Below are 7,921 nucleotides of genomic sequence, written 5' to 3'. Positions count from 1 at the left end.
GGATGGGGAAAATTAACAAGGCAGGAAACCCTAAATGTTGGAGAGGATGTGGAGAAAAGGGAACCCTCTTACACTGTTGGTGGGCAATGTGAACTGGTGCAGCCACTCTGGAAAACTGTGTGGAGGTTCCTCAAAGAGTTAAAAATAGACCTGCCCTACGACCCAGCAATTGCACTGCTGGGGATTTACCCCAAAGATACAGATGCAATGAAACGCCGGGACACCTGCACCCCGATGTTTATAGCAGCAATGTCCATGATAGCCAAACTGTGGAAGGAGCCTCGGTGTCCATCGAAAGATGAATGGATGAAGAAGATGTGGTCTATGTATACAATGGAATATTCCTCAGCCATTAGAAAGGATGAATACCCACCATGTGCTTTGATGTGGATGGAACTGGAGGGTATTATGCTGAGTGAAGTAAGTCAATCAGAGAAGGACAAACATCTTATGGTCTCTTTTATTTGGGGAATATAAATAATAGTGAAAGGGAATAGAAGGGAAGGGAGAAGAGATGGGTAGGAAATACCAGAAAAGGAGACAGAACATGAAGACTCCTAACTCTGGGAAACGAACTAGGGCTGGTGGAAGGGGAGGAGGGCAGGGGGTGGGGGTGAGTGGGTGATAGGCACTGAGGGGGACACTTGACGGGATGAGCATTGGGTGTTATTCTGTATGTTGGCAAATTGAACACCAATAAAAAATAAATTTATAATTAAAAAAAAAACCTGTTTATGAGACTCTATCCTTACTTTCTCTTACTTCTGCCATCCTAGTTCATCAAGTTCCATCACTTCTACATCCTAAATTCCTCTGGGATCTATTTCCATTACATTGTCAATACCCCAGAGCAGGCCACCATCTTCCTTTCTCTGTATTACAATGTTGTCCCAATTGGTTTCCCTCCCTCTTGAACTGGTTTCCTTGCCACTCTTGAATTCTATTTTTCTCACGGTAGCCAGAACCATCATCTAAAATATAAACCTTATCATGTCAAAACCCCTCAAGCTTTCTATTACCTTTAGGAAGAACTCCTTAACAGGACTAGAATATTCTTCATGATCTGGTCCCTGTTTACCTCCTCAGCCCCCTGTCTAGAATCTGTGTTCTTAGACTGTGCTCTACTCTCATGTGTGGGTCTTCCCACGAGTTGTTACCTCTATCTGAGCACTTCTCCTCCTCCCCTTTTAACCCGGCCAATTCCTAGATATTCTCAAGTATGGAGCCAATTGGGTTGAACTGCATTTTCTAAAAAAAAAAAAATATTTTTATGACCTGCCTCCCTTCCCCATGAGAATATAAGATGTCAGGTCAATTGTTAGATTGGTTTATACATTTGTTCACTATTATGTTTCTAGTATCTAGTTCAGTGTCTGGCACAAAATTAGAGGCTCAATAAAGTTTTTTGAATGAAAAGATGATTGCCAAGAAAGCCAGGAGGAAAGTCAACTCATTCAGACTATGGAATAGGTAAAAACTTCTTGACTCTCTGAAAAACCAGGATAAGTAAGAGTCAGGCAAAGAAATCAGGATAGCCCAAATAGTCAATAAAAATAAGATCTCAAACTGCCTCATGAACGGGGAGTGGGTGTGATGGGAGATAAGTTTGGAAGCATAAACAGTGACAAGACCATGGAGGTCCTCCTAGCACGCCAGGCTATGGAGTTAGACTTTATCTTGGAGGTGATAAGAAAGATGGATTGAAGAAATCTAAGCAGACAAGTGAAACTTTTGGGTTTACATTTGGGACTGATCCCTCTGGCTGCTACTTACAAGATGAATTTGGGCGTGTGGGCAGCGGTGGTAAGGCTAGGGACAGCACTGAGATAGTGGAAGTGAAAGGGACAAATTAAAGTTGGAATGGCTCATGAGCCCTCCCAAGTGGATCCATCTAGAAGGCCAGGAAATCATTGTAGGAGTCACCAAAGGGACATGACCACTGGTTGACCTGTGAGCTGGACACCGGCAACTGGAGGCTCATCATGCCCTCCCCTGTCCTTGAAATGTGTGTCCAGCTTGCCTCCCCTGGGTCCAGAGGCTGCTCCAAGGACACAGCCTTGAGATAGTGATGTGCTGCTGAGACCCATCTGGATTGCATACGTGACTGGACCCCATTCAGGATTCTGCGTAAACTTTCGAGGTTTGGCAGGCAGAACAAGCCTTGTACGTAAGTTCCTTTGCTTCGTCAACCTGCTACCTACCCCTCTGGAGTGGCCTCTTTCTTCCACCTCTCCCTGCCCTCCAACTATGGGCCTGGTTTCCGATTACACCCAGGAAGGTTCAAGGAGACTGTGAACCAATAGAAATAAAAGTCTGAACCTCAAAGAAGTCTGGAACAGCAGTTTTAGGCTCCATGAGCAAATAGATTAAAACAATGAGTGGGTGATACTCCCAAGGAGAAAATACAGATAATAATAATAATAATAATAATAATAATAATAATAATAATAATAATAAAATGTTGGAACCTACACTGTTTAAAGGGCAGGGAGAGAAAGAGCCAGCTAAGAAGTATGAAGTAGGCAGAAAAAAAAGAAGCAACGCAAAGGGAGTTAGGTTTCAAGGAGGATCTGATCAGTGGTACCAAATGCAGCTGAGGGGTCTAGAAGGAGAAGTACTGATCCACAGCATAGGTGGGGGTATATTCCATCTCCTGGGATAAGTAAGACGGAGGTACATGGGGCAGGGAGGGAAATGGGGAGGCAGGACATTAAGATGCATGTTGTAGGATGGCTTGCATTTTCTGGTAACTGGAAACAAGGCTGCTGGAAATATGTGTGGCCCGTAGGGAATCTTTGTTGCAGTGAATGGGTGACTGATGGCAGGTAGGGAGGAGAATCCATCTTAGTATTTTCACCTATTTCTATTACCCCAGATCAAGTGAATCAACTTTTCGGCCTTACTGATCTGCAAAAAACAAAGCAGAAACAATCCAGAATCTAGCATTTTATGTTTTTAGTTTCAGAGGTAGAGTTTGGTGGCTCATCAGTTGCATGGAACACCCAGGGCTCATTCCATCACGTGCCCTCCATCATGCCCATCACCCAGTTACCCCCATCCCCAACCCACCTTCCCTCCAGTGATCCTGTTTGTTTTCTACAATTAGAGTCTTCTGTGGTTGTTTCCCTTGCTGATTTCCTCTTATTTTTCCTTCCCTTCACTTTAAAAAGACATTTGCTTATTTTAACCCAAAGCATGAGCTGCCACAGAGCACCACGTGCATTAAAGGTAAAGTTCCAACTGCAGGGTTGTCTCCCTGAGCATCCCCATCATGCCACTCAAAGGTCTGTCATCCTTCTCTAAAGTACAATCTAGAAAGGGAACATGAAATTAAAATGAGCAGGAACCGACATAAACACTGCAGATGCATGTGTCTGAAAAACACCTTTCAGACTACATTGGGCACCTTCTAACAAAGACAGGAGTTGAGGCTGGGAAGGGGTGGTTTGTAAGAAAGCACTGAACACCGTAAGACCGGAAACTGATGAACGACCAATTAAAGGATTGTCAAGAATCTGGTGAGCTGACACTGGAGACCATACGCCCTTGTGTAGTGCTTCCTCCAGGGCACCGAGCTGGGGATTTATGGGATGCATTCAGGGTTACAGTTCTGACAGGCTCCTGGGTCAGAGGCATCGGACGCAGGGAGTGTGGATGCTGATAAACCCTGCAGTCTAGGCTGGGAAGGGAGGCAATGGCCTGAGGACTAATGGGGAAAATGAAAGAGAAGGGCAGGTATTCAGCATGTGAGGGTACACAGGTGCAGGAAGACACGACGCCACAGCCATGAAGGATCCTAGGTTCAATTTTCTGCTGTAGTTAGTGTCTTTATGCATGATTAAAACTCCAGAAAGTCTAGGTTGAGAGGCCCTTGGATGGCTCAATGGCTGAGCATCAGCCTTTGGCTCAGGTTGTGATCCCGGGGTCCTGGGGTCGAGTCCCACATCGCGCAGGGAACCTGCTTCTCCCTCGGCCTGTGTCTCTGCCTCTCTCTCTCTCTGTGGGTCTCTCATGAATAAATAAAATCTAAAAAAAAAAAAAAAACTCGCACTTAGATAATTTCAATAAATACCCATTAGCTTTTTTTTTTTTTTTTCCATACTTTTAAGTCTCACACAACTATCAAGTTGCCTTATTCCCCCAGTTCAACCATTATACCGCGGAGCTGTCTTGTTCTTCTCCACGTTGGGTCCATTCAGTTCTCGGGCCACATACAGGTCACGCTTTCCTTGTCTTGGACGCTCAACAGTTCAGACATTTGTTGGGCACTGGTGCGGAGGAAGTCACCAAGAGGTTTTACTAGGGACCAAAAATAAGTAATAAGAATCAAAAGAACGGCTGGTGCTGCCTGCTCAAGGCTGCCAGGTGCCGGCGGGAACAAGCTCGTGCACTCTTCAGGACGGCCTCTCCCCCTGGAAGAGCTGGAAGGCAGCTCAGGGGGTCACACAGCTTGGGGGGTCCACATGGGCAGGAGGCGGGAGACTGAGCCCAGCTGCTGAGCCCAGAGCTGTGCCTTCCACCCTCAGGTATCCCCCTCCAGGCCCTAAGGACAAGTGCTCCAGTGGAGGAGAAGCCTGTGCAAGTAGTTCACCTGGCTTAAGCGCCAACGAAAGGTCTTTTTTTCCCTCTCTCTCCTTTCTTCACTTGACTCTCTGACATCTTTTACGATTCTATTTTCCTGACCTACTTTTGAGTTTTACCAGGTTCTGACTTTGAGCTTTGCCTAAGTACATGGAATCAGGGAACAAAGAAAAAAAAAAAAAAAAAAAAGCGGGTTCGGACTTGTATATCCATAGGCACAGAAAAGCACCAGAATCTGTCGATTCCAACACAGCCTTTCTAGCATCACGTCCTCCCCGTGTTCCGCGCAGTCCGGCTCCGGCTCCCCCGCTGCCAGGCGCAGGCCCGCGGGGGCTCCAGGGCCCCAAACCTGCAGACCTCACGGCTCCGCCCCGGCTCCAGCGCGCTCAGGTCTTGCGCTGCAAGAGACCGACTTGCGCTCATGTACGGAGAGCCCAGCGGGGTCGGGAGCACCTGCAGGGACCTGCTACCTGGGGGGGGTGGGGGAGGCACGGAGTAAGAGCCCAGAGCTGGAGGAGCAGCGGGGTCGAGAGCACCTGCAGGCCCAGCTCCGGGGGGGGGGCGGGTCACGGAGGAAGAGCCCAGAGCTGGAGGAGCAGCGGGGTCGGGAGCACCTGCGGGCCCAGCTCCGGGGGGGGCGGGTCACGGAGGAAGAGCCCAGAGCTGGAGGAGCAGCGGGGTCGGGAGCACCTGCGGGCCCAGCTCCGGGGGGGGGGGGGTCACGGAGGAAGAGCCCAGAGCTGGAGGAGCAGCGGGGTCGGGAGCACCTGCGGGCCCAGCTCCGGGGGGGGCGGGTCACGGAGGAAGAGCCCAGAGCTGGAGGAGCAGCGGGGTCGGGAGCACCTGCGGGCCCAGCTCCGGGGGGGGCGGGTCACGGAGGAAGAGCCCAGAGCTGGAGGAGCAGCGGGGTCGGGAGCACCTGCAGGCCCAGCTCCGGGGGGGGGGTCACGGAGGAAGAGCCCAGAGCTGGAGGAGCAGCGGGGTCGGGAGCACCTGCGGGCCCAGCTCCGGGGGGGGCGGGTCACGGAGGAAGAGCCCAGAGCTGGAGGAGCAGCGGGGTCGGGAGCACCTGCAGGCCCAGCTCCGGGGGGGGGCGGGTCACGGAGGAAGAGCCCAGAGCTGGAGGAGCAGCGGGGTCGGGAGCACCTGCGGGCCCAGCTCCGGGGGGGGGAGGGGGTCACGGAGGAAGAGCCCCGCGCTGGAGGAGCAGCGGGGTCAGGAGCATCTGCCGGTCCGGCTCCTGGGGGAGGGGGGGGTGTTACGGAGGAAGAGCCCAGAGCTTCCGGCGGACCTCAGCGCCCCCTCGTCCCCCGGAATCCAGTTCCGCCCGGACGCCAACGCCACGAGAAACGGTTCCGCTCGCATCCCAGCGCCCTCTCTCGCAGCGCAAGCCCCTCCCGCGTCGCGTCTCTTGAGCCTCCTCGGCCCCCGGCGCGGCGGCCGCGCAGGAAGTGGGCGGGGCTTCCGATGGGAGGCGGCAAGTTTGAAAAGGGACGAGCGGTTGGTGGTTGGCGTGTTGACTTTTGACTTGTGGCTTCGCGTGCGGCAGCCCCGCAGCTCCTCGGCTTCCTGCGGGCGGCTGGCGGGCGCGGTGAGTGAGCGGGGGCGGGCACGGGGGGACGTTTTTTGTTTTTTTGTTTTTTTTTGTTGTTGTTTAGCCTTTGCCTCCCGGAATTTGGATTTCCTAAACCAGCTTGTTTTAGCAAAGCGAAGCGTGTACGATCCTAACAGGTGTTCTGGCAGCGTCCACTCTGCTCAGCTTCTCGGTGTCGCAGATAAATGAGGAACCGGAGGGAGGATTTAGCAGTTGATACCTGCTGACTTGCTGGGCGGTCCTGGGGTCGCGGTGCATACGTGACCAGGTCATTTATATCCTAGAGAGCTCGTACTGTGCTTGGAACTGAGGTTTACCATCAAAGAAAGGTAGAAATTGGGTATGGGGGATGATTTCAAGAAAGAAGCACTGGGAGTTATTGGGAACGCCTGGGAGGAGACTAACTTGACACAGGAAACTCATGGATTTATTAAATATTAGGATGCTTTAAAAAAAAGAAAAAAGAAAAAAAACAACAGAAACATTTGAAACCGAGGTGGCGGGTCGGGTGATTGAAGTATTTTTTTCGTGAAGATGTTACATGATGCATTCGTGTTTGTAAGGACTGCTCTGATAGTGTGCAAGACATGTTAGAAAAGGATGTGTGATGATGATGATGATGATGATGATGAAGGTATTTTACACCTACTCTTTCTCTCTTACAATGATCTTTTTTTTTTTTTTAAAGATTTTATTTATTTATTCATGAGAGATACAGAGAGAGGCAGAGACACAGGCAGAGGGAGAAGCAGGCTCCCTGCGGGGAGCCCAGTGTGGGACTCGATCCCAGGACCCCGGGGTCATGCCCTGGGCTGAAGGCAGACGCTCAACCACTGGGCCACCCAGGTGTCCCGATAATCTTTTTTTCTTTAAAGGTTTATTTATTTGAGAGAGAGAGCACGAGCAAGCACAAGCAGGAGGGGCAGAGGGAGAGAGAATCCCCAGGAGACTCCATGCTGAGCTCAGAGCCCCACCTGCGGCTCCATCCCATGACCCAGAAGTCACCACCAGAGCCAAAAGCAAGAGTCCGACTCTTCACTGACCCCCTCTCATGAATTTCTTTGATCCAGATGTAGCTTGTTTCCGAAAATTGACTTTTTCTGCAATCCTCCAGCCAAGTCTTTATCAATGGTTTTTAAATCTGTGACTTAGATGAAAATGTGGAATGTGTGTTTATGCTGAAAAGGACATTTAATATGTGAGGTGTCAGGATCTGGAATCAGAAAGACGCTGGCTATGGAATGAATGTGTGAAGTCATAAAATTCAGTGATGGGAAGTGAGGATCCTTGCTTAAGGTTCAAATAATTATGTAAGAAAAACATGGAGAAGACCTGGCTTGCTATCGATGGGTCACACTGAAGAAGTTCTCGGAGCTTTAGTTGATTTGTGTGTGTGTGTGTGTGTGTGTGTGTGTGAGAGAGAGAGAGAGAGACAGAGTCAGTAAGGGCTACAGTTGTCGACTAGACCAGCTGTGGCCAATATCTACTGTATGGATACTCTGCCCCAGGCAAACCATATCTGGAGTATTGTGCTCAGTTTGAGCATTGCATTTTGAGAAGACATTGACCAGATTGGTTTAGAGGAGAGTAAGTAAAATGGTAAAGTTTCTAAAATGATGTCATATAAGCAGTGGCTCTACTTAGATCATATTTACTTAACCTTGGAGAAGAGATAGCAAGGCAGAGATAGGATAGCTTTCTTCACATTTTTATTTTTTTTTCTTCACATTTTTAAAAGTGATGTCA

General features: G+C 49.8%; 1 long non-coding RNA gene across 5 annotated transcripts; it reads right to left on the bottom strand.

The window, feature by feature from the left end:
• Positions 1–615: 615 nt before the first annotated feature.
• On the bottom strand, positions 616–5,825 carry LOC111094534. Of its 5 annotated transcripts, none has more exons than XR_005385787.1 (4): positions 4,592–4,788; positions 4,159–4,299; positions 3,070–4,026; positions 616–2,907 (listed from the first exon to the last, which is right to left on the bottom strand). It is a non-coding gene; the product is annotated as an uncharacterized LOC111094534 (long non-coding RNA). The 5 variants fall into 5 exon arrangements; XR_005385783.1 differs by lacking the exon at positions 616–2,907 and adding an exon at positions 5,728–5,825 and having other exon boundaries at positions 3,815–4,026; positions 4,592–4,723; XR_005385785.1 differs by lacking the exon at positions 616–2,907 and adding an exon at positions 5,651–5,707 and having other exon boundaries at positions 3,815–4,026; positions 4,592–4,723.
• Between the last annotated feature and the right edge of the window lie 2,096 nt (positions 5,826–7,921).

Source organism: Canis lupus, chromosome 38 (assembly GCF_011100685.1).
Source record: "Canis lupus familiaris isolate Mischka breed German Shepherd chromosome 38, alternate assembly UU_Cfam_GSD_1.0, whole genome shotgun sequence".
Classification (NCBI taxonomy): domain Eukaryota; kingdom Metazoa; phylum Chordata; class Mammalia; order Carnivora; family Canidae; genus Canis; species Canis lupus.
The sequence above is the reverse complement of the archived record's forward strand: the minus strand, read 5'-3'. Positions and strand labels throughout refer to the sequence as shown.